At 35.2% G+C, this 27727-nt stretch overlaps 1 protein-coding gene across 2 annotated transcripts in view; it reads left to right on the top strand.

Moving 5' to 3' along the window:
- Window positions 1–27727, top strand: part of LOC149782140 (uncharacterized) — a 63039-nt gene that overhangs the window by 9417 nt on the left and 25895 nt on the right. For both annotated transcript variants that reach the window (XM_089933583.1, XM_089933582.1), the window contains exon 2: window positions 12331–12591. The gene's annotated coding sequence lies outside the window, so the exon portion shown is untranslated. The remainder of the gene's footprint in view (window positions 1–12330; window positions 12592–27727) is intronic.

Genomic DNA, 27727 nt, shown 5'->3' with positions numbered 1-27727 from the left:
TAAAATATTTCAGAAAAAATAAAAATATTTCTGATCAAAGATCTATGATCAAAAATCATTACGATAAAATTCTTTAAGACAGAAATCATTACGATAAAAGTCTTTAAGATGAAGATCTACGATCTTACATGTAGGTTCACACTTAATTCCTCCCCACGCAGGTCAGTTAATCGTCCTATGTGGTCGGTGAGTTTGAAATTGATTCGTGACAAATACTGATTATGTGTACGTAGATAAACAGGATTGGTTGACTCTTGCACGATTAAGCTCCCAGGAGATACTTGTGGTGTGAACGTGTATAAAATATATCCTTGTTGAGCCTGACTTGACTTTCCAAGATCGATTTGATATCTGCCATCGATTACGTCACAAACAAGATTGACTGCGATCGTTGATGTTATATTAACGATTCCTGGTGAGACGTGACGTCCGTCATTTTGTTGACTGTTGTTATATCTAAGGATAGACTCGGGTGGAGCTATTTTTTTCCACGCATCGAGTATTTTAGGAATGAACTCATCAATGATTTCGTTGAGTGATTTTTTTAGTTCATCCACGTTATATCCGTAGAATTTATAATTCGGAAGATCAGATTCTTTTACTCTATTTCTATCTAACCATTTTTTGTTGAAGATCCTTCGGAAATTTTTGAATAAACCATCGCTTGAACCATTCGGTTGTTGAAATATTCCATGTCTGATATAAGTTGATTTAATATTTCCACACGCGTGACGATTTTTTCACTTGATTACGCTGATATGTCAAAAATATGTTCGTTAAAATATTGATTTAGTTGATTTAGTTGTTTTTCACATTCTACATCAATTTCCCGAAAACAATCATAAATATCAAATCGATCAATAGATCAATCTTGTTCTTCTGATTTAAATCTCCAACGTTCAGTAATACCATCGATTATAACTTCAACAAATGTTGATTTTTTTAACACGTTCAAAACTCTCATATATGATGATGATGGTTTAAATTCATGATATGATTGCCTATCCGTGGCATAATCAGACTTTTTCGGTTCTGGTGGTCCACGATGTTCTGGCGGGATTTCAGGCCAACCTAGTACTGATCTTATCGATGATTGATAAATATCAACGGTGTAGTCAGGTGAATGTATTTCAATCGTTGCTGATAACGTTGGCTCATGAACGTTAATTGACATTTTTGCTTCTTTTCCGGTTATTGATTTTATTCTACGTTGAAATTCTTCATTGATTTCCTCGACCTCATAACTGCCAGATGGTATTCCAACAACGACCCAATCAGGTGTTCCATCTGGTTTGTGCTTGTTAGCAAATACAAGCGAATTATTTGCTGGTGTAACATTAAATGATTGTGATCTGATATTTGGCCAGCCGTAATATACTCGTAATTGTGCTAGTGCAATTTCATTTGCACTAATCGCAGTTGGAAAATTAACACTAAATTCGGGATTAGTCGAACTTACCGAGATCATCGTGGTCTTGTGCGGGGTTGTGTTTGTCACGATCTGCTGGCGTAGCTCCTGTGATGTCATTATTAATACTCGTACTTTGAACAGCACTGTTATATATTGTAATCATTTCTGAAAACTCAGAATCAGAGATAATTGCATCACTGAGACTCGCTGATAACAACGAAGATAACTTCGAGTATGAGACCGTCGCTGTGTGTAATTTTATTATGTAATCGGATAATTTTTCATTCATGCAGGCGCATATTTTTTTTGCTACGATATTGAAAACACCTGCAATTGTTGTTGCTGCTGAAATACAAATAGTTACGGCTACTGGTGCCATCATTGTCATTGTTGACAATATAACACCTGTTCCAGCAGCAACAGCGGATACTGAATAAACGATCACGTCGACGATAACCAGTCGTCGACGATATTTATTTACTTTTACCGTATATTGTTTGATTATATCTTTCAACGCTGCTTGCCATTCACGCGCTTGATTGTACCTGTATTGAGATGCATCGACGATTGAGGTGCTCATTATATTTTATGCAGTAACCAATTGAGGTGTTTCAACTACAAATTCCAAACACCACCGGTAATATGTTGCGGTTAATTTCTTATCAGCTGCTTCCAGAATAAATATTTCGTCGTTTCCTTTATTTAATACAACAGTCACAACTCCAGAAAACTTATCAGTTGAATGACGCCATGGATACGTTGTAAATATCTCGAATTTTGCAGCACTGAACACAGATAGCCTGTACACGCCAGTGACTGTTGCGGTATATTTAATAGTTTTATTCTGCGTTGACCATGTTGCGAATCCAGATGATACCGTCTATACGATGTTGGTAATATGCCCGGAAGTTATTCCAGGTGGGATTTTAATCAAACTAATTTTGTTAACGATCTCAGGAATCCCCGCTACGATGTCTTCGAGTGTTCGTTTGATCGTTTCAATGTTAGTTTTGATATCAGAGAGTTTTGCGTCAACGGTCAACGGATTACCAAAAAATTCCTCTGCGGTTTCGTTAATTTTTCTAAACTTTCTACGGAGATTTGTGAACGCGTTTACGTGAACGTCATACTCGGAAAGCAACGTGGATAGTTTACCATCTACGGTATTATAGTTGACGTCGACATATTTTTTCGCTGCTGCGTCTTCGTCGGATGTTGGATCCCTCAACACTACTATCTTATTCCCGTTCATGCTGAGTTCTCCCGTCATTGTGTCACCGGTATTTTTCACGCGATTAGCAACGCTTCTTGCAATTTTATTTCTGATGGTTGCAAACGACATATATGCATCCCTGATTTGTCCGCTGTCAGTAAACACAGGGATGTTATCCGTGACCGCGCCGAGTACTCGTCGAACTATGTCATTCCATTTGATGTTACTCGTTTTTAAAACACCATATCGGTCCTGAAAAACAACAACTTCATCTCGGTCAACTCCAGCCAGGTTCATAACATCGGCAAGTTCATCTCTAGTCGCGTACTTTGACAAATCGATGTCATCGGATTTTTTCTTACTTTTCTTACACGTAAAGGTAGATCTTCCGTAAATATCAACCATTATATAAAATCCTTGATCTGTTTAAAACACCTTGCGCGCAACGAAGCGGTTACTTGTATAATCATGCACAACTTTATGCGGCGGTTTGGATGATTTTGATATTGCGTTAAGTACATTAATTGCTTCACGGCCGCATATTGGCGGATCTGTCATTGTTTGTGTTGGTAGCGTTGAATACCAAACTTTTTTATGAAGTGGCTCGACATACTTGATAAATTCAACGGGTGGAGCTAATCCGTACGAATAAAAATAAACGATTCCACGTGGAACAATTGCTTATGATACCCAATGAGTACCGGGTCCTGAATTTGAGTCAAGATTAATAATACCCGTTTCGAGTTCGTTCGGTCGTTGTGGTAATTGATCTCGCATGAAAACACCTCTAAAGGCAGATAATTTTAGTTGTTTAGCAGCATTAAGTAAATCAAAATTTGATGCTGGAACGTCTAACGAAGTGATCCTGGAAACCTCAGACCTCTTCCCCAACGAGATCCTGGTAATCTTAGGCCGCGTCCCTTTTTTTGTATCCTTTTCCTGTTGCTTTCTTTAGAGCCATTCCAGCAGCGGTTCCAACAGCACATAACGCGGCCGCTTTTGCTACGGCTGGAGCAGCAGCAGCTATTAATGCCGGAATGGCCGCGAGAAGTGGAAAAATACCACCTGTTTTAACTATGTCCTTGATGGCGTTCGGAGAAAGATGAAATTGAACTCCGGATTTTGATTCTAGGGCTTTATTGAGATGTTTAATCTGATTATTTGTCAATGATAATTTGTTTGGACCGCCACTAGAAATCTGATCTCGCTTTAGTGATCTTTTTGTTCCGCATTTGTTGGCGTTTTTTTTATTGTAATTTTTTCACCTGACCGGGAGTCAGAGTGACATTAACGTGATTGTATGACATTTTTTATATAAAAGTTTTTTTCTAAATAACACGATTAAAGATTTTCCACTGGTGCATCAATGACTCTCATTCGACCGCTACCACCTTCAAGTAACATGGCTTTATCGCTGAGCATGACCGTGATTGCTCTGTAAGCACCATAAATAACTGGTGGACCAGCTACGGCAACAGGAAGTTGTGTTACCTGAGCTCGAAAGTGTATATCAACGACAGATTGTTTTGATAGATCAAGATGCTCCAGCGAAAAATAATAGATAGGATACAAAGTTCTGAAATCATGTTGTGATATTTGCAAACCGGTATCCACATTCTGATCACGTCCCATGAATGACATCAAACGATGATATACACGTCCTATATGATTTTGTCCATAATTTAACGATATATTTTCGGATGGTTCTTGTTGTCCGTTTATCCGTAAAGAAACCTCAGTAACGCCTAAATTGTCAAATATCATATGAGTACGTTCTTGATTATTTAAACGATTGTAGTTCTGAAACGCAATAAAAATATGCCGTGGTGCAGAAACACCTTGTTGTGATGCTATATGCCATGTAAACTGGCCGTTAGCGTTACTTTGTATACTATCCGTGCTTGTTGTTATCCGTGATAACAGGGATTTACCACCTGTGTCCAAGAAAGAAAGTAAGTTTTGTCATTGCCGGCATTCACAAGAAAAATTTTGTTAATACTACTTAACCAGCATCACCAGCAGGTCTCCACAGAGCATCGTTATCATCACCCTTTCTTGCAAAAACAACCGTGTGTCTAGCTCCAAAAATAACTTTTCTAACATTCCTACAAAATCCAAAAATATGCGATAGTGGAATTGTACATGAATCTGGATTAGAACCATGAACCACCGGCGCCACATCAGCATCAGCATCAGCGGCAGTTTGTTTTTTCGGTCGTATTATATTATACGGACTATCATCGGGTTTATCAGAATTATCTTTTACAAATGTCATCGTGGGACCTGCTGATCTTGTATAATCATCAGAATATCTTGCCAATCCTATTATTGTTCTAGCAACGTCAACATCTTTCTGAATCGATTCAATATTTTTTCCATCAATCATTTTAGTGGCGCTATCAAACAGTGCCATAATAACATTGTTGACAAAACCAACTTTTACTGCATCTATGTAATCATTATTATCCGTTTTTACAATTGTATCTTCTACCTCAATAAAAACCTCTGCGGGTAAAAAGTATCTACTTGTATCAAGAACTTGTAGTTCAATTCTTCCACGTTGATCTGGTAATCGTGCGTCATAAGAACAAAACTGATTATCGCGTATAGACTCATCTTTAAGGACAGGTGCTTCCATGTTAAATGATGTGTCGGACATGCGCTTGAACATATTATTGTAATTATTTTTCGTCTAACACGTTGATTACCGCGTTCGGTAAATTCCACTTGGAGAAATTCCACTTCCTGATATTAAACTTGAGATATTATTTCCCGATTCACCGAGTCCTTGATCTGCTAGTTCTGCTAGTTTTTGATTTGCAACTTGAATTATTATTAATTACTGACATCTGCGGGCATCACTTCAGAACTCGATAATTTTACTGGTTGTCGTTTTCGTCGTATTAATCGTGCTAGTCTATCTTTGATCGCCGAGAACGCCTTACCAGCAAAATTGATAATTGCACCAGGAGCTTTTTCACGAACAACATCGATAGCTTTCATCGATAATTGTTTTGCAACAGGTGCTACTTTTGGGGCTATTCTTGTAAATAATCCCCGTGCAACATCACCAAGTCCATCTCCGTAAATTGCTCCGTAGACTGGTAGTCCTGAGTTCACTACTCTGACCGGTACAGGTCTACAATAATTATTGTGTATGATCATCTTATCTTATTTACCATTTATCTAATCGCGGTGACTAATCATCAACGAGCTCATCGCTAAGTTCCCGGTAAAGACCGACATTCATGATGCCGCCGCGAAATAATCGCCGGCAAATATCAGCTGCTTCATTAATTATTTCTGGTGAGTTATTTCAGGCACGATTTCCTCCTACAAGAACTTCTAACCGTGACACGTCAATGAGAATATTATCAGGACAAATAATATTACCTCCGAAACCACTACCAGTAGTAGGTACATCATGAAATTCTTCTTCTGGAGATTGTGATCGAGGAGGTTGTTTTTTCTGTCGTTGAGGAATCTGTGATTTTTTTCTGTTGCGATGGGGAAGATTGTGTTGTTTTTAACGATGTTTTTAATGGCGTTAACGGATCTGCGGTTACAACAGGACTTGCAACGGTTCTTGCTTTAACATCTTTCCTAAATTGTGCAAATTTATCGTCGTACTTTGCCGTGACCCGCTGAATATCTTTATGTGTATTAAACACCAACCATTCCCACCGATCATAAGTCAACGGTGGTGAACCCGGTTCCAGGTAACGGTCACGATTAGCAAATTCACCAAGATCAACCGCGTTATCGTAATTTTTCAACTTGATATTTTTTGCCATATCTTCCCTTATTTTTGCTTTAACACATCGGTATTTCGGCGGAGATTCGGCTGCAGGTGGCGTTTCTGGTGCATCTATGAAAACTTCCCCAGGCGGTCTTGCTGTAACTTCCCTGATAGCAGTGGCCGCCCTAGCGGCTGCTTCAGTGGATCTTTCAGCTGCGACTGCTAGCCGCCTTGTTGCAAAATTTTGTTGTTGAGCTGTACGCGCTAATGATGTAGTAACAGGTTTAAATAACTTTTTAGCGTCTTCTTCATATTCAATTTGTGCTTCCTGGTGCGCTCGTAAGTTTTCTCTAAATGAATTTCTAACAGGAAGAAATTTCTTAATTGCTTCTAGCCGCTCTCGGGCTATTCTTGCAGTATAAGATTCCGGATGTACCATTTTATAATAACAATAATTTTTTTTAACTAATAGCAGCAGAGAGGGCGCGACCTCAATTAAGACGTAATTGCGTAAAGTGAGTGCATAATAAACTAGAAAAAAATCACCAACGACAATAAAGAAATGTTAGAAATTCCATAGAGACTCTTTCAGTAAAGTGTCGACGCTTTTTTAATCTGTCGACGCTTTTTATTTTTCGATCATTTGTAGGAAGGCTTATTTTCGACATTTGGACGTTTTTCGACCATTGGTCTGTTCGCCTTCTCTGCTGCTTACCTCCGATCACTGATTACGAGATGAACGTTCTACCAGCTGATATGCCATGACATGTATTTAATTTTCTCACCCATGAGAAAATCTAGCTGTTTTGCGAACCTCACTTTTCTAAGTCTGGTTGTCTCAGTCAGGTCATCACAGTCATGGTGTCCTCGCGCTAGAAACTACTTTTAAAGAGAAGAAACCCTTGTTGTTTTCTGCTGTGTTGCTATAAAATCAAACAACATATTTATAACACAAAATATTCATCTAGCATCTTACGGTCTCTCCAACTTTGAGAACACACCATATATAACATTTTGAGAGACACATACACACATTAAGTCGAGCTCTTTGGTATTATGCTATGAACTATATATAGTTCGTTCGACGCACTAAGGTGAATTTTATCCCATCTACAGGCCTGTCTCAGTACATGTTTAGGTCAGTGCCATTAAATGGAGCAAAATGTGCCTAATTAGTTTTACATACTTCATGTGAAACGAATTAAATAACTGTTAGCTATGTTTAATGATGTTGACCTGAAACTTTACTGAGCTACAGATAGGATAAAACTCGCGATGCTGTGTGGAAAGAAATATGACAAAAAAAACTTTGTTCCAAGCATACAAACTGTGCACATCACTGACTACGAAAATTGAAAATTCAAACTCTAGAACTAATGCAAAGCCCGTAACAACTAGAAATGTGTTATATCAGATCTGTATTCTTCAGCGTTGTCAAACACCCTCAAAGAGCGCCATTTGAATACAAAATTGCAAACCAATGAAAATGCATACTTGCCAATCAGAGTGGTTTTTTCGTCAGTCCACATGCTATTCAACAAGAAGATTTCCATGTAGCGTATCATTCCACTAGTAATAGCAACACTTGATATATTTCCATGAAAGAAAATATTAATTAGCGATTCAACATCCATATAAGGTTATAAAGTCTAATTATATTACATCAAATAGGCACAGCCTAGGAGAACCTAATGCAAATATAGTCTTATAAGAGTATACAACTCACAGTACTAATTATATATATAAAATATTAACAGCAAACTAGAAACAGATGAATATAAGAGTATACAAGATTTTAGGTGGCTATAATTGTTGGTTACAAGTAAACAGGTTTGTTATAAATACTTAATAATTTAAATTGATAAGTGCCCTATACTGACCATTGTGTTCAGAGAAGGCGGTTCTCTATGCAGTGCATGGAAATATTTTCCACAAGAACAAATATCTTCCCTTTTGTAAGATATTGTTCTTGCGTTGCGTGGGGTATTACTTTTTTCGAGGAATATCAACAATAAATGTTAAGTTGTCGCTGTAGGAATATCTCACATTCTCTACCAAATATGATTTTAAACTTTCGAAGCTCATATTCAGAAAATCATAAAAAGAACACAAGAAATGGTGGTTTCGAATTTCGACCATGGTGTAGATTCTACTGTACTATAAATGTTCGCTTCATGATTGCGATTGCTATGCGACATGTTTTGGTAAAAAGAAAAGAGATAGATAAGAACAGAGGTGAGATGACTGTGATCGGTTGAGGTAGCGCTTTAGACCACTCAGTCGGGGGGTGGGGATCCTCGTACCGTCTTGCAACAATTTTAAGTTCCATTCATTCATACGTTCACAAATAATGTCTTACTTTTGATCTAGCAGATACCATATCCACATATGTTAGCTTAATCGACATGTTTCTATTAACATCACAGCAAGTAATATTTACATGCTGTGAACATTCGAATTTCAATTTATTTAATTTTTTTATACGTGATGAAACTTTAACACCGTTAAATTATGCCGGTGTGTTCGACAATATTTAGTTAAGATCTAAACTTAACATGAATTTCCGTTGTAATATAGTGAATACAAAATAAAATTGGTGGTGAGAAAATAATAGAACGCAAACGGGCATTAGGATAAAAAAAGGTATTTGGCTGTTTGGTAACCTGCATTTTGGAATACGAAAACGTGAAGCATTGAAAAACTGGGAATTTGTGTTAGAGATAACATGTCCATATTAAGGGATGCATCTTTGTATAATGTGTTGGCATTTTAAACATAACACGAGACAAACACACACACATACACACGCACACACAACCTTACACAGACGAATCTATATCTTCCTTTACGAATATAAAGTGATTTCCTATTTTCCCTAATCCCCTTACTTCATTTGTCGCATCATCCATATTGTATCCTGCTTGTGAACATTTGGACTGAAAATGTTTTCTTTCAAAAAAAATATCTCATACACATGCAATATACACTTAAAGTATTTTGACTCGGATAATTCGAAAAATAGATTTATATCACGGCTGCATCGAATTTTATTTCATGATCTGCTACGTAGAATACCTTTATAAATGATGTCAAAATAATTGAAAATAATGTCTTTATTAATTCATATGTAGTCAAGCACTCACACGTGACATGAACACGCATTGTTCTTTTCATTACATGCCAAAAAGTAATGATATTTAGATATACAATGACAATGTTATATACACAAAAGACACCTTCAGTCAATACCACTGTATGGTATACATAATTATGTCTTCTAACTCAATTCTACTAAGGTAGGGCCCTACAAATACGTGTAGCAGACAACATATACATATCAATGACAAATTAGACCGTTGTCGAAAATAACAAAGGGCTTTCTTTTACGTTCCTTGTTAGTGTCCCTGATATAAAGAAATGCTACAGTCCTTGAACTCGGTTCACCTGTTTACAAAATATATTTCGTAGTTTAGGTTTCATGGCATTTGAGAGAGAGAGAGAGAGAGAGAGAGAGCGTGTTCCGTTATTTTACATAATTCAAGTTGGATGCGATTGAATTCAAGGACTTATAATTGCCTTGTGTTTTCCTTTTTTCAAGAAACTCAGATCTTTATATTAAAAAAAATATCTTTCTAAAACTAATGAACGAATACACACTGTTATCTCGCGGTTAAGTGCGTTATGGTAAACTAGTTAAATGAATTCCTTTTCTATAAGTCGTATTTCATTGCTGTTATAGCTGCTTATGAGCCGATAATTGACGTCGCTTTTTATTCTGAAATAAAGCTCTATACTGCCCAAAGAATAAATCAATCAACTTGACTTGTAAAGTCATGACACAAACTGTAATTATTACATCCAAGAAAGAGACCTAATGACACGCTTAATTTATTAACCATATGTTTGTCAAAAGTGTGGACGATTTGATTATTAATTATTAAGTCCCACATCGGCGAGTAGCAAAAAAACCGACTTTATTTACGCAAAAACTTTTACATGCCACTAGAATTGGACCAATCAGAGAGTGACAAATTGACATACCTTCATATTTGCATAGGTAATATCTGTGTTATCCGACTGGCTGTATTTGTATACACGATTCTTTGATTTTTCTCATATTTGGACAGATTTATATTCGGATTATCCAGGCATGCTTTATAGGAATTTTACACATAGGCCTGCGAATTTGATTTCTGGATCCGGAAAGCGGATTTCTGGATTAACGGAACAAATTAACGTTCAGGAATTCCGTTCATGTTTGACTATCTCCAGATACAGATAGCGAGATTTACTAATAAACGGAGTCCGGATTAATATATATATATATATATATATATATATATATATATATATATATATATATATATATATATATATATATATATATATATATAATAAAACTGTGTATATAAGTACCTTTATTAGTAATGAATAACGCAAAGTCTGTCCCATCATCCGAACTATGTCACGTTCCCTCAAAAGGATGACATGGATTCAGGAGACTCCAAATTCAGAACACATTATTACCATCTATCATACCACTTTTACATAAAAATGTATCTGATGGGTAGTTATCTTTTATGAAACGACATAATATGCTAACATTTGGTTATTCTGTTTGCAACAGAATTTTGTTTTTGCAAATCTCTGTCTCCTATGCGATATTGTTGATTTCAATCAGAATTTTAAGACGGCTACGATATTAATAGAAGAAAATGATTTATTTTACATAATGCTAGCATTTTACAACTGTGATTTCTCATATGGTGCTAGCGGTCTTTTTGACCATTGATGTAACAATGTTGTTAAACCTCTACTGTTTGTTCTTCTTGATAATGAATTTGTACCATGAATTAAGTTTAGCTGAAATTTTTAAATAGACAACATAAGCAGCTGCTTCCCTAATTAGTCTTATAATTCTAATATAAAATATCCTCTCGCTTCCACTCTGGATTCTTTAGACCGGATAACCTTAGTTTTATAATCATAGTCAACTGAGATTTTCTAGTGTAAACGTATTCCTACAATAATTTAATTTTTTATTTATTTCATTTATTTTATAACTCCTAAATTAAATATTGATGTTGCATCCTTTCTAAATAAACAATATTTGAAAACGGTTACCATCCTAACCTTGCATATAAAATATTCAAAATCAGGTAAATATTTTAGGTGTTTGATAATTTAGATAGGTGAACGTAGAAAGTATGAATAACATGTTTTACGTGCAAGATTCAAATCTATGCAACAAAATTTACATATGCAAAGTCTGAAAGATTCTGAGCATGAAAAGTATTAACCCTGAAACTGATAATAATAATAATAATAATAATAATAATAATAATAATAATAATAATAATAATAATAACAATAATAACAATTTGGACTTTATACAGTGCATATTCTTGTGAAGTTCTAAGCGTTTTACAATATCAGATGACACATAAAACATACAAGACAAGATTGCAAAAACAAACAAGATGAAATTACGAAACAATCATATGCTGACAGTAGTTAAGAAAGTAAACATTATTAAGTCTTTAAGTCTGTTCTTGTAGTCGAAATAGGTGAGTTTTAAGAGCACTCTTGAATGGGATCGTAATGTCCTTGTGTCAAAGATCCATGGAGAAGTCATTCCACCTAGCTGGGCTCTGGTACGCAAAAGAACGTCTGCGAATGATAGTGTTGGAAGAGGAGCGTAAGTTTCTTGATGGGAAATACAGATGGGAGAGATCAGATAGGTATATTGAACTGAAGCCAATCAACGAAATGTAGCATATTATGTTTGATTCTGTATCGAAAGGGTAGCCATGAAAATTTTTGAAATAGTTATTTCATCCTTTCACCAAATGGTGCTTTTTTCTTTCTTAATATTTCTTTTAATTTTGATCTGAAAACATTCTTTAACAGTTCTACTACTTGTACTTTCATGCTTTCAACATCTAACAATGCGCATGTGTCTTACAGCCTGTTGTAAACGTGGCAAGTCTCCTCAACAATGGGTTCAGTTATTCCGAAATTCAAGGGTCTATGTTCTTCAAATCCATCTTCCTGAACACGAGGCCATTCAAGTAGGTTAATAGGAACAGTGTTGGGAAATGGGCATGTATTTCCCGGCCGTCTGGGAACATGGGAACAAATCCCCTCAACAACTACTTCGGTTTGTCCGAAATTCAGTGGCCCAGGTTCTTCAGATCCATGATCCTGAGAACGAGGCAAGACAGGTAGGTAAGTATGTACTTGTATATAAGGCACACCAGCAGAACAGTCTATTAAGAAAAAAGTTCTAAATGTTTTTACCAAAACGAGAGTTTCGAGATTTGTATCGCCTTGTTCTTTAAATGTGCACGGTTAAAAGTGTAGTTGAGATCCTAATTACAACTACATGGGTTTTTGAAATTAGAAATAGGATCCCTTGTGCAGAGAATATGCACCCAGTTTCCTACTAAGTAAAGAAACATTTTGATCGCGTATGACCAGTGAGAATCTTAGTGAGAGAATGCGAGAGTGTAGGTGGTCCAGATATGTATGTACTTGAACCAATATTAGTGGCCGATATAAGGATATTTGGTTATTTAATATTATGGGTCACTATATGTATATACGGAAATGTATTAGTATGGGACACTATATGGATACATAGAAATTTGACCTCGTTGGAACCTACGGGGATATAAAGGGAAATTCAAATTAGCAGGTTTGGGACCCTATGGCAACCTACAGAAATAAACGTTTCCTGCGAAACTATGGAATTGTACGGAATATAATTTGGGCAAATATTGGAAATATCTTTATTGGGCCCGACAGGAATTTAACATTGCCTTGGTGTGACCCTTATGGAGACCTACAAAAGTGAGCATGAGATGCGGTCGTACGTGAATTGAATATGTTCGTAACGGTAACATTAGAGACAAACATAATAACAGACAAGGCCCCATACTGACTGCATAATATCGATCGGGAATGACCTATTGTTACTGATGAAAACAAATTTTGACTGATTATAATAAACTGTCTGTTCCCCAAATATTCCGACGGACCATTTACTATTCTAACAGACTGAAACCTATTTTGACTGTCGAAAGTCTGTTCTAACAGAGCAAAGTATTGATGGTCGGTATGGCCCACTGTGACATTGGCATTATGGTCCTGTATTGACATCTGCAAAGAATTACATGTTTTTATAATGTAAACTGCACATAATGGAGCAAAGGAATTCTAATTGTAAGAAGTAGTTGAAGTATTTGATTGTGGAGTAGTTCCCCCGTAATTTGGATTGTGGAGTAGTTTTGGCGATAGTCTCCCAGTAAGTATTTGATGGTGGACTTTGGCGATAGTCCCCCAGGTAGTGGAATATTGCCAAGATATTTAGCTATTTTGGGGAAGGAACTTAGCCAAGGTGGATGGGATGTGGGATGTATTCAGTGAAAAGGTAAACAAAACTTTATTTAATGTCATAAAATGTGAGAACTTCAGCTCTTCTCAATAATGTAAAATTAAGTACAACATAACTGTGGACTGTTGTAATAACTGAACAAAATGTAAATGAAATAATTTATGTGTAACACTTGTAAAATACCATATTCATGGTTAAACCTTGTTGCATAAACTACATTTCCTTACCAAATCTAATATTTTATCGGGAGCTACTTCTTCATCGAGTTTCTTTAGGCACTTTAAGTCAAAATACTTATCGCTCGCTCATTATGAGTAAGGAGGATGATTTGAAGTATGGAGTAAACGTTTGAGTCTAACACTTATTCAATCATATTCACACATGTTTCTAAAGACAAATATGCACAGATACAGACATACAAAAACCAAAAACCCATTGAGGGAAAGTATAGTTATTTGATTGTAACTAACACACATAATTACAATTCAAGACACAAACTTCTCCATCCATCACAGACCAAGCAAAACACAAAACGAATGAGGGAAGATATTAAATAGATAATACATACAAACACATAATTAAAACCCAACGGCCTCTCCAGTGGCTTAAATGGTTAGAAAGTCCGCCTAGGATGCGGGATGTTGCGGGTTTGAACTCCGGCCGAGTCATACCATAGACTTATACAAAAGATAGTAACAGCTGCCTTGTTTGACACTCAACATTAAGATATTAGTATTAGGACTGGTCGGCCCGATGTCAGGATAATGTGACTGGGTGGTACATGATGCTACAGACATCCTTGCGCTATGACTAACATTTTTAAGGTTCCTTTAAAAATACACACACACACACACACACACACACACACATTAAAACCCAACACCCACCGTTGCATGCAAAATGGATGTGAGAAGGAAGGGGATAGGTACTTGTCACTGACAAAACCAAACACACAGGTGTTCCTTTATAACAAATGTTTAAATCTAAGTCTTAAAGGCTGTTAACCTTGTCAGCTACTTCTGCTATAAGTTTCATTAACATATCAATAGCGTCACTAATAGAAATTTGTAATTATTTGATTTTCAGCTCTTTTTTCACTTATAAATCCTGTCACACCATTGCTTGATTCAGTAGTGCTTTCTAATTATCACTGGTGCTGTGTAAACACTTGCTGCCTACTCTTGCTTTCTTTTCTACCTTTATTGTACCAAGGTATTACCTCCTTGTTCATAATTACTGCATAATATTGCCTTTTTACTGCCTTGTCTGGACTATTTATGGCATATTATTGCCTACATACTGCCTCATCTGGCCTTTGTATGGCATATTGTTGCATACATACTGCCTAATCTGGCCTATTTATGGCATATTATTGCCCACATACTACCTATAATTAATTGCCTACTTAGTGCCTTCTCTTGTCTACGTACTACCTACTCTCTCCTATTTACTCATGCCTATTTCCTACCTACTTGCGCCTAACGCCTAATTTTGCCTGCTCACTGCCTGCTAATGTCTACCTACTGTCTACTCTTGCCTATTTAGTATGTCTTTCTTCCTACTTACTGCCTTCTCTCGTTTAATAACTATGACCTCATCATTATATTTTATAATGCTAAGCGTTTTATGACAAAAGATTTGAATTCAGCGTTCGTTTGATTTTCCATTATTTCCTTTACTCTGGTTATTTTATTCTTAATATAAATCCCTGTGTCAGCCCAGTCACTTGATGTCCAATCTCTGTCAATAGAATTTCTTATTTTTTTAGCTATCTGTTTGTGTTCCATAATATGTTACATGTTTTCTTTTCCTGATCCTCTCCATGCTTTGATTTTGATCAACTGTACTTATATGGCGAGTGAATGTAACGGTCTTTCAAGATTCTGCTTCATGTCTTTATAAAATATGCCATCCCTATTCTAATGCATTTGCTATATTTATGTTCGCAATAAGCTCTTGAAATTATCAGAGTAACAATACCGCTCTGTATGACATGCTATATCAACATTCACCGCTACAGAGAAGACAATACAAGGGTCTATGTTACCACCATTATCACATTTTTAATGACTTATATCAGGGACATAATCGTTAAACCTGGAAATTGTACATATTTACCGCACACACACATATATTCAAATATGTTATCGCTAACAAACGTTTCTTTACATAACACAGTCACAGCGTTTCGTTTTCGTCACAATTTTTTGACATATCGAAGACAAATAAGATTTTACGACAATTTTTTAACCTATTACCGCTGTAATCCGTGCAAAATGATATTTGCTTTCAAGATATGGCTTTAATATTTTAATTTTAATTTTAATTTGCGTCAAACATCAAATCCTTTTTCAGGGAGTACTTTCCTAGCCTTAACTGTGAATACCATAATATATCTCAATGACCACCATATTTGTATGATCTGTATTTTTCAGGTATATTGCATGTACCGATTATCTTCATGTTGGCAAAAACCGTTGTATTGGATTACTTTACATTTGTACATAAGCCTATTATTGTCAATCTCGTTCTAGATAGATACACATCATTGCCTTGAATACTCCATTGTCTTTCATGACCTAATATGCACATCACCCAAATATATAAATCTTTATTCCTGTCTTTGCCATATTAGATTCGTTCTCCGTCTTTTTGCACTGGTGAGAATATTTCTATACAAAGTTCATTTAAACTGCATTTTATTTTATTTATGATCATTTTCCTAACCAAAACTATACTGTCAAGATTTTTTATCACCTTTTTTTAAAAAACATTAGCCAGTTTAAAGTATTTGAAAATCTTATGCATAACTACATGAGTTTTTCGAAATTAGAAATAGGACCCCTTACTTAAGAATGTGCACACAACTTTCCCGCTCAGTTAAGGAACGTCTTGATGGTATAACACTAGAGAAAGTCTTGCATTTTTTGGGAAAATGCAAGAGTGTATGTGGCTATGATGGGCACATAATTGAATCAACATCATTGACCGATAAGAGGTTCGATGGGTATTAAATATTATGGGCCACTGTGTGAAAATGGAAATTTAAATTCTTTGGAATCTACGGGAATGAATGGTAATTTAGGATTAGAGGGTTGAGGACTCATTGGAGACTACCAGAATAAACGTTTCATGCACCATTTTGGTATGGCATTTTTAACACTATAGGCAACACTATCTAACGTCTATCGGACTGTTAACATTACATATGACACACAGACAAGGAACCACACTGACTACCTAATACCTATTCTGTTCAACACGTACCTATTCGGAACGACCAGTACCAGCTTTGACTGATCAGCAGCAATTTGACTGACCAACGCCTATTTCGAATAACCTGTATCAATTTTAACTGGCCAAAACCTACTTTAACTGTCCAAACTTTTTCGATCTGAACAAGGCACTGGCGGACTACATCTTAAAGTTCTATATAGGTATCAGCACTTTAACAGTGCGTGACCGTGCCGCACTCATGGAGAAGCCAGGTACAAGGCTAAGTCACTCCAGCGATTCAATGTAAGGGAAATAACTCTTACAGTATTTCCTCTTTCATCAGGGTAGTATGAGTTGTCGGTCACTGGAGATTTAACAAACGACTCAGGGTACCCGATATTTCCTCTGGTTAGTCTCATATACTGTCATGCACAAACCAAACCATAATTCAGGAACTATCTAGAAAATTATTATTATTATTATTATTATTATTATTATTATTATTATAAATATTAGAATTATTATTAGTAATATTATTAGTCTAGTATTCATTCATTCATGCATTCATTATTTATTTATTTTAAAATGCAAAAGTAAGAATATTGTTATGAAAAGAAAGGGCTTACGAGTTCACTATTAAAATGGTTGATGAAAGAGAAAAAGTTAAAAAATATGTATATACCCTTGAGAAAAGAAATTATCTTTGTAACTCGGTATATATGTAAAGAAGGGATGATGGATCACAGACGTCAACTTAAAATTAAATTTCTAAAGAAACTGTTTACAGTTTGAGCATATGTATTAGAACAGCAATGCACATTCTTTCAATTTAAATTAACCTTTATCATGATATGAATGTTGATATTCCAACTCTAGATGACTTTCACAAACTACCATGAGAAGGTTAGGAACTATTAACAAATCGAAAACATATAGCAAAAAATAATTAGGTTCAGATGGTTTTGCTCCATAATATTTAAATTTCCTTTTTTTGTTAGGTAAGGCAGATTTATGTCATTTTCTTGTCAGATCCATGAATTACGGTAAGAATATAGTAGAATGTTCATCAAAAGAGAAAGAGGGAATAATTACTTGTATACCAGAATAACTGGAGAGAAATAACATTGCTAAATGTTCTTCATATAAATCAAAGTTCTGTTAGTTTAGCTAATATGGTGTGAAGTATCTTTCTTCACCTTATTGGTGACAAGATTTAAACATTATATGAGTTAATGTTTTACACTGATAAACACATAAGAGATCTCGCTATAAACTGGATAACAACTTTTTAAAACTACGAAAAATCACGTGTTAGAATTAAATGTCATTTTCTTGGTTTTGCCAAGAGGAGTTAGAGAAGAAGAACTCTTATCTCCACACATAGTTATTTTGTCCATATATAATTGAATTTTGTGCAAAGATAGTATTACTTATGGAAAGACGTAATCCGCATAATAGAAAAACAACATACCAAAATGGGTTGATGAAGGAGAGAAGGTTGTGAAATACTAAAAATGAATTTAGATTAGCAAAATGATACATAGGTTAACAAGGAATGTTGGGTCAAGAAATCAACTCAAAATGAAATTTCAAAAGAAACTATGGAAAAATTTGAGAAGTTGCATAAATGCTGGATTGTAGGTTGAATCAATTTACATTAGCCTTTAAATAATAGGAATGTTGAACTTCCATCTCTAAACAACATACAGAAAGCATCTTTAGACAGTCTCAAATCTTATTAGGATGCATTAAAATGTTAAAACATATGGCAGATAATAAAAGTTTAGGTTCCGATCGTTTTACCACTAATCTTTTAGAGGTTTTCTTTGTGGGGGGGGGGGGTAAGTAAATTTCTTATAAATTGTACACTCTCTTTAGGGAAATGTTTGTCAGCAAAGTTAGATGGAATAATTACTTGTTCGTCTAAAGGTGACAAAGCAAAGCTTTATCATAAGAATTGAACAGCAATAAGATTATTGAATGCTTTATATATATAATGATAAATACCTGGTGATTTTCGGACATGATCACTATATCAAGTAGATGCGGTCAGCAGACGCGTGCTCTGTTGAAAGAAAAAGAGATGGCTTAAAGAAATCATGCTGTTGGGCGAACAGACAATAAACAAAGATACAGAATGAGACAAAGCCTTGTCCCCAGAAGAAATACAACAACTTCAGCAAAGACTGCTGAAATTTGACATGCCAAGTTGAAAGTTGAATATTCCGGTCTATGGAGTACAATCCATTGCCAAAATAAAATATTTACATAGTAATTAGATCTTTCCTTTGTAAATCATGGATTTACAGTCAGAATATTTAACAATCTTTCTTTTTTTTACACTCACGGACACTACAAATAATGATCCAAACTAATCACAGTCAACATTGCCTAATTTGAAGTTCTATAAGCAGTTCTAAGAATGTTTAACTCTCTAGGGAAAGAATTTAAAGTGTTGAGAGATTTGTTGTTTTTTTTTTTTTTGAAAAGGCTTCGGAGGATTTGTCAACATTAGGGTATATTTCAAGAAACGCAGACACTGGACCAAGACCGGAAAAAATAATTAGGGAAAATGTAATGTCATTATATTACAAAGAAGCAAATACACTTTTAAAGTCACGGCAGAAGAGACAAAACATCAAATTAAGTAATAAGTAAGAGCTAAACAGTGGCAAAACTAGCATTATTAATATGGATTTCGTGTCAGATTTAAAAATGTAAATTTCTTGCATTGCGTTGCAAAGTATAGTGATCCCTGCCCAGCAACATTACTCTTTTCGAATGTTAAACATTAATGCATGTTACAGTTTAAGAGTTCAAAGTTGATTCCAAAAGATTAGATTCCTTCAGTTTGCAGGTTTCTATCAGTTGCACAAACTATCTACTACCTAACTTTGTACGTGCCTCGATGTTCATCTATCTATTTATCATCAATCAGTTTATTAATATTCAGATTACAAAGGTTTACATTTTTCCTGTCTCGCAGACTGATACCAATCTTTTTCCCTTTTATCCATAATCACGTATAAAAAAATATAAACACATTTATAGGAACATATAACAATACAAATAGTTATTAAGAGGTATTGCTTCATTAACAAACTGCTTCTTTGTTTTTGTTTTGCTTGAGATGATTTGGTTCTGATTGTTTCTACTTGCGTTTTCAGCTTCGTTCTCAGTGTGCATTATGCATACCAATCGGAACATTACTCGATCATTTCCATCAAGCTGAGAAATAGTATCAGTCAGAACATATTTAGTCTTTTCCAACGCGACCTGACGGAAATGGCTAAAGATGTTCAGATAAAATATTATTTCTCCACTTGATGGAAATGGCAGAGTGATGTTCTGATATTCGCAACTTTTAGGTCAATCCACCGAATCATACTTCGAATGTATGTCTATAGTTCCATTTCGGACTATTTTAGTTATTTACGTAGCAAGGAATGGCCGATAAGTTGCCAATAATGTAATTATTTTTTTTAGTTCTATTCGGAACAGCTTGGTCAATCTTTGAGCGTAATGTGCATGCTTATATTAGCCTAGTCAGCTTCCGGAAAAGCCGTCTCCATATTTTCAAAAATAATCGCGGGTTTACAATTGCCTTATCGAAAGGACATTGTAATTATTGCAAATGTAATGCAGGGATTTGTAGACGTAACATGGATCTAGCAGTGTAGCCAGTCGGAAGAATATTCCAAAGTATGGAAGAGGTTGTTTGATCATGCAGTTTGACTGAATGTGACTGTTGCTTGTTTATTCCGTCAATAACAAAAATACAATCGTATCTACCTGATATACCTATTTCACAACTAAGGTTGCATAATAGTAAGCATTTCAGTTGAAATGCAAAATTGATGATATCACATATGATGGATGTCCAGGAGGAATTACAAGTACCTGCAGTTACAATATGGATTATATATATATATATATATATATATATATATATATATATATATATATATATATATATATATATATATATATATATATATATATATATATATATATATATATATATAAATGACCACTATATGCACATACTGACTGGCCCCCACTTTTTTTTCTATGTTGTTTACATGCATGTCTTCAGGCTTTAAACCTCTGATCATTACTGTTTTTAATTGAACTTTTACTTTAAAAAGTAATGATCGCATTAGTTATAAAAATGTTGATCCACAATTTCAGTTCATTACATCAAAGATGGTATGGTTTGGCTGTTGAATATTTGTGACCATCTTTGAAGTCCAGCAAGGAACCAGCCAGTAGTGGGGGAGGGTGCTTTAAATAGGATATTTAACTCAAAATAAATTTGTTTTTATAATAATTCAATTTGTTTTATAACTAATAGATACATGTATTATGTTGTTTATTTATTTAACTCTACTGGTCATATACCAGAAGTGATTTTGGATGGTCTTTTGACTGTCTTCAGTTGTCTATGGTTTGTGTGTGTTAACACAAGTTTGTTGTTGGTACTTCTCCTAAACTACTTATACGATTGACCTGAAACTTTACAATCACATTCATCCCACGGTCTAGAAAATGGTGTTGCTCTGACATCCAATATGGCAACCACTGTGGTCATCTTAAACATATTATCACCATTCCTAAATGGATGGTCTTATCACCATTCTGTTTTCACATGACGTCTAGCTGTTCCGTAATGAAAATGGTACCAGTATGGCTGCCACTGACCATCTTGAAATTCTTGTTACTGTTACTTCTCCTGAATAAATGGTCATATCAACATTTGGTTTCACTAAAAGAATTCTGCTGCTGGCAAGCTGGTTCTTGATAAAATAGTGACAGTCTACCTTCCATTATGGCCCAAACGATAAAAATCATGGAAATCTTGTTATTGCTACTTCTGATTGTATGTCCATATCAACATGGGGTTTTCACTAAGAGACTTTGTATAAGGTCTAGTTGGTCCTAGCTAAAATGGTGCTGATCTGATATCCAATATGGCCACTACATTAGACATCTTGAAAGTCTTGTCATTGCTGCTCTTGTACGGATGGTCATATCATCATGGATCTTTAACTAAAAAAACCTCTTGGGCTTAAATGACAGTTATTTCTAATCATCCATTATGGATGGGTGTGTCAACATGGGGTATTCACCAAAAGACTAATTAAGTAGTCTAGCTGATCTTAAATAAAATAGGCTCCGATCTGACATCCAATATGGCCACCATGACAGCTATCTTAAAACTTTTGTTATCGCATCTCTACTTAAACAGAAGTAATAATGAATTGGGGTTTTCACCATATGCGTTTGTATGATGTCCAGTTGGTCTTAAATGAAAGCTGTGCTAATCTGATGACCAAAATGTCCATCACAGCAGGGTTTATCATTGAAAAAGAACCGTAAATTTATTTGCTTTATATATTTAACAGTTGAAAGTATTGTGTATTCTCATTGGGCCCAAAATTATGGTAGCTTTCCTACTGCACTATCATTTTAGCCATGTGACACTTTAGAACCAACTGTTATACTGTATTTTTCCTGACAGCCATTAAAAAGTACTCAATTAATTAAACACCCTATCACCAAATACTAAAACTCCATCATTCAAGTAACACATGTTCTTTTATTTTCTTATAGGGCCCCCGAGTGGCCGAATGGTCTAAAGCGCTCTCCCTTATGGATCACTGCCATCTCACCTCTGTCTGCGTAGGTTCGATCTTCGGATTCGGCCAATGTGGTTATATCAGAAAGTTTGCCAGTAGCTTCTCGAGGGTCGGGGGTTCTTTCCGGGTATTTCCCGGGTTCTTCCTCCACCATTAATACTGGCCGCCATATATAGCCTATCGTGTGCTGAAAATGGCGTTAAACCCTACAACAACAACTTTTCTTATATGTGGGATTATTAATATAATCCAGGATAATCACTGGCTCATTTGGCCACTACATGTATCTGTTGTACCTGACTTGACCATGCTTCTGGTACATGACCTGTGTGTTTGGATTTGCACTGAAATAGTCACTTGATTGGCCTGCCATGATGGAGTCCACTGGTATCGTGTATTATATATTTCAGTGATTTTCATTATCAACTGTAATGTGTGACACATATTTTCAAATTAAACAAATGATGAATGATGATTCTGAAAAAAATGAACAATGCACCTTTAGAATAAGCATAAAATTACCCAGCTAGCCCCATCTAGATCTGTCATTGATGATCAAACATTGGTGCTTCTAAATCAGATAGTGGAAATTACCTGAAGAAAGATCATAAGAAAGAAAAGGAAGTTTTCAATAGAGGATTTAATTTACTTCAATGAAAATCAGTGGATCACGTGGTAACTTTTCTAAACTGCTAAACGTTTGTTTAGAGCCGCTTAGTTACAAATGGGTGATGGGGGTGGGTTGGCATTGTTTACACTACTTTAGGCACTACTAAAACTTGTTAATAGCTTCACTTGTCATAGAACAGAAGAGGTTATATGATTGTCTATCATGCATCATTTGTTATCCATCCATTTGTCTGTTACTACTAATTTGTTATTAAATCTCTTAAACTACATTGACGATGGCAGTGAACCTATTCTTATACACGCATTCATCTCATGGTCTAGTTGGTCCTAAATGAAGATGCTGATGCTCAGATATCCAATATGAAAACAGTGTTTTCACCAGAAGTCTTAACATACCGGTATCGTCTAGTTGAAAATCTTGTCATTACTTCTCAATGGATGGTGATATAATGTTTTGACTAAAAGACTTATCATGATGTCTAGTTGGTCTTAAATGAAAAGGGTGCTGATCTGAGTTCCATTATAGCTGTCACAGAATTTATCGATCTTAAATGATTTTTATCATTACTCCTCCATAGCAAATAGTTTTGTGATAATGATGATGTTCACAAATCCAATATGGTTATCATAGTGGCCATTTTGAAAACTTTGTCATCACTTCTTGTGCTAAATAGATTTCTTATTAACTTGTGGATTTTGCTAAAATGTCTAATGGAAATGGTGCCACCACAGTGACCAATTTAATGGTCATATCAGCATGGTGTTTTAACTGAAAGACTTGTTATGATGTCTAGTTGGTCATAAAAGACATGGATGCTAAACTGATGACCCAAATGGTCATTTGGAAATTCTTGTTCTACTCTTCAATGGAAAGTCATTTTGAGATGGGTATTCGTGAGGAGTTCTTCTGATGTATAGTTAGTCCTGAATGAAAACAATACAAACTGACTCACAGTATGACCACCATGCTGGCCATGTTGAAAGTGTCGTTATCTCTGCTCCTTGTAAATGTATGCCTATATCAATATAGGGTTTTCACCAAAAGACTTCTTATGATTCCTAGCTGTATTTAAGTGCAAATGTTGCCATTGGTAGATCCAATATTGATGTTACATTGGCTGTCTTGAAAATGTTGCTGTCACTACACCCCCCATGCATGGATGGTTATATTGTCATCAGGATTTCACTAAAGAACTTTAAATGTTGTCTTGCTACAACTCTATGGTCTTAAACTTCGACGGATAATTTGTTTCATTTTAATAAAACGAACTTAACAATATTGTGAATTAAATCCCAAATAGTCCTATAAATTATATCACATTTCCAAAAGTGTAATGTTACAAATGAATTCCAGTGGTGTTCCAAATAAATTCCAATATTGCATGTTTTGATATGTGAATGGTCTTGAATTTGCAAATGGTCTTGCTGTTTCAAATTGATGTAACCTAGAATATGTCCTTGAATAAATTCACAATAATCCTTAAAGAGTGATTTTATCCTAAAGTCAATGAAAACTTTATAATTCCAATGAATACTGGTAATTAAAATAAATAAATCTCCTCAGATAATAATTGAACACTTCTCAAAGATCAATTCCACTACAAATATTAAGATAGGAATAGTAATTATGATTTAAACAACATTACATGTATGATTTATATAATTTCCTTCTTGACCTATGTTGCAATAAACCATTTTTGGGAACTAGTCTGTCATCTTAGTAGAATTTCCATCAAATTTGTATATAAAAAAGAAAGAAAAACAGATCAGGTATGTTTACATAAATATTAGCAAGCTGTTAAGAAAAGGGCAGTTAGATCGTGTTTTTTCTGAGGGGAATACTAACGTCCTGAATTCACATTCAAGTTAACATGTTTACAAACAAAATTACATTATCTTAAAGTAAAAGCCCACAATAACGGACAAAATTACTATTAAATATGTTCTTTAGAAAATGACCCACAACAGTGTATAATCATTACAAAAATTGATATAGTATACATAACAGTCTACTTAGTCTTTACCAAAAAAAATGGTATTGTATTAAATTCCTGGAAATTCTTCTCACTCAGAAAAGCATTAATCTATTCTAGGGACTCTTGATATTTTTGTTGTAGTAAAATTAGTATTTGTTGTTATAGTTGGGAGATTGATGTTGTTATTTTCTGGAATATGACAATGAATTTTGTGCATGAAAATTAGACGTTACTCAGGAGTTGCTCTTATTTTTGCATAGTATACCCCCAGCAAGAGAAAACAATACTTAGATCAAAACACATAACCGAAATGCGTGCTGCACTATGAATTTTTCTTTTGTATATCCAAGTACGAAAAGGTGCAGTTTGGATCTTCCAAATGACTTGTTTTGAAAACGCAAATAAAAAGTGAGGGATTATTCCTTAATTTATATTGAAATATTTTTTCCAGTGGTAAACTAGTTGCAGTTGGAATTTTTTAAATGATAACTAAGTGTTGGTAGTTTTTAATCAGTATATTGCTGCATTAATTGGTATCATCCTTTCATTTGATAGAATCACAAATGTGAGCACGAAAACCTCAACCAGTGAGCTGTTTTTACAATTTTAATTTTATAATTGCCATAGCTGAACTTAAAACTACATTATGTCTGACGTTTGGAATAAATATAACTTTGATAGTTTCAACATTTAAATTCAAACACTGATGAGTTTCGACATTTTTTGAAATTCAAAGATTAATAAGTTTTGACATGTCAAAAGTGGTTCATATAACAAAAAAATGTTAGCTAGTTGAAATGTTGGAAACAAGAAGTAAATGATGTAAAAATTCAATTTGTATCAAACTGGCTGAATGTAAAACAAATTGCATTTTGAATTATTTTACAAATTCCGTGGGGCCCAATGTGGCAGAGTGGTCTAAAGCGCTCAGTGTTATGGATCACTGCCATTTCACCTCTGTCTGTGTGGGATTCAGTCTCAGGCTCGGCCAGTGTGGCTATGTGAGAAAGCTTGCTGGTAGTTTCTCGTGGGTTTGCGGTTCTTTCTGGGGTTTTCCCAGGTTCTTCCTCCACTATTTATACTGGCTGCCATGTATTGCCTATCTTGCGTTGAAAAATGGTATCAAACCCTATAACGACAACAACAAATTCCAAATGTCGTTGCGGGCTGCAGGAAATAATTCCATGGGGCACCAGTTTGAGACCTCTGGACTAGATACATGTAAGTTGTACCTTCTAGTAATTTTTCTTCTTAAAGTTTTTATACAACAACCATGTAATAATATTATATGTGCACCTGTTTTCCAGATGTAAATCTGCTTGTTCTTTATTTTCTTAGGAATAAGTTAGGCTCCATACAGTCTGTGGTTACCAAACTATTTGATCAGCATGCCTTTGGGAAGAATCTGATTAATTTTAGGTATCAAAAGTCAGGGTGACTAGGACTGAAAGACTGAAGATGGTTATCTACATGCATACCCACTGCTTTGACCAAACCATGTAAATGACCCATATAGGAGATGAGAAAGACACCAATTGATTGAGAGAGAATGCCCCACTTGTTATATGGCGCTTTTGTTGGTTATTGTTATCTAGGCGATGATTGACTGTGGTGTTATTGCCCAGACTGAGTAAATAACAATGTCAAATATGAAATTAATGGATGGAATAACAGATATCTGAGCAGAGATATAGAATAGAATAAAACAAGCCCCCACCCCTATTTAAAAAATAACAATTTAATCAATTACATAAACAATATGAAATTGAACATGACATTCGAATGATACACTTTCTCTTAGAAATAGAATTTCAAAATTTATAAGAAATGCAGTTATCCATTCTGTTATACCGATAAAACAAATTCCATCATCGAGTGAACAATAAAACTCATTGCTCAGCATGCCGGCATAACCTGTTTGCGCCTCCTCCTTCCAAATTCAGTGTTTGTGTGAGGTCAGAGTCGCTGTATTCCTTTTCCTCTTTTCTCTATCTCCAGCCTCATTTGGGTCTTCCGCCATAACTTGGTTGTCTGTTCTCTTTCGCTACTGGTTTACATATAGAGCTCTTTTCCTTATGCTTTCCAAGACACGCTCTCTTTTCTATGACTGAATGTCTTCGTGTCCCTCACTTCCAGACACCCATCCCATGGACAATGTTTTAATGAGAAGATATACTCGCTCTTTTTCTTGGAGTGGGGCATCAACTTCCTCAGAAAAACTTGGACTGTCAAAACTTTTGGGGAAGAATATTCTAAACACTGAATTTTGTCATGGAAGCACACTCCTCGTTTAACATAGAATAATTCTCTCTGGTCCGCCTTTATTAATAACTCTTCAGGAAAACTAATTTTAGACACCTGTTTCCAAATGGCACTAGACTGCTCCAGTGGCCTAGTGATTAGAGTGTCTGCCTCAGATGCAGGAGTTTGAGGGATTGAACCCCAGCAGAGTCATACCAAAGACTTATAAAAATGTTTCTAACAGCTGTATTGCTAGGCGCTTAGCA

This window comes from Sinohyriopsis cumingii, chromosome 15, assembly GCF_028554795.1.
Source record: "Sinohyriopsis cumingii isolate HCF-2022 chromosome 15, ASM2855479v2, whole genome shotgun sequence".
NCBI lineage: Eukaryota > Metazoa > Mollusca > Bivalvia > Unionida > Unionidae > Sinohyriopsis > Sinohyriopsis cumingii.
This window is presented reverse-complemented; position numbering and strand designations above follow the sequence as displayed.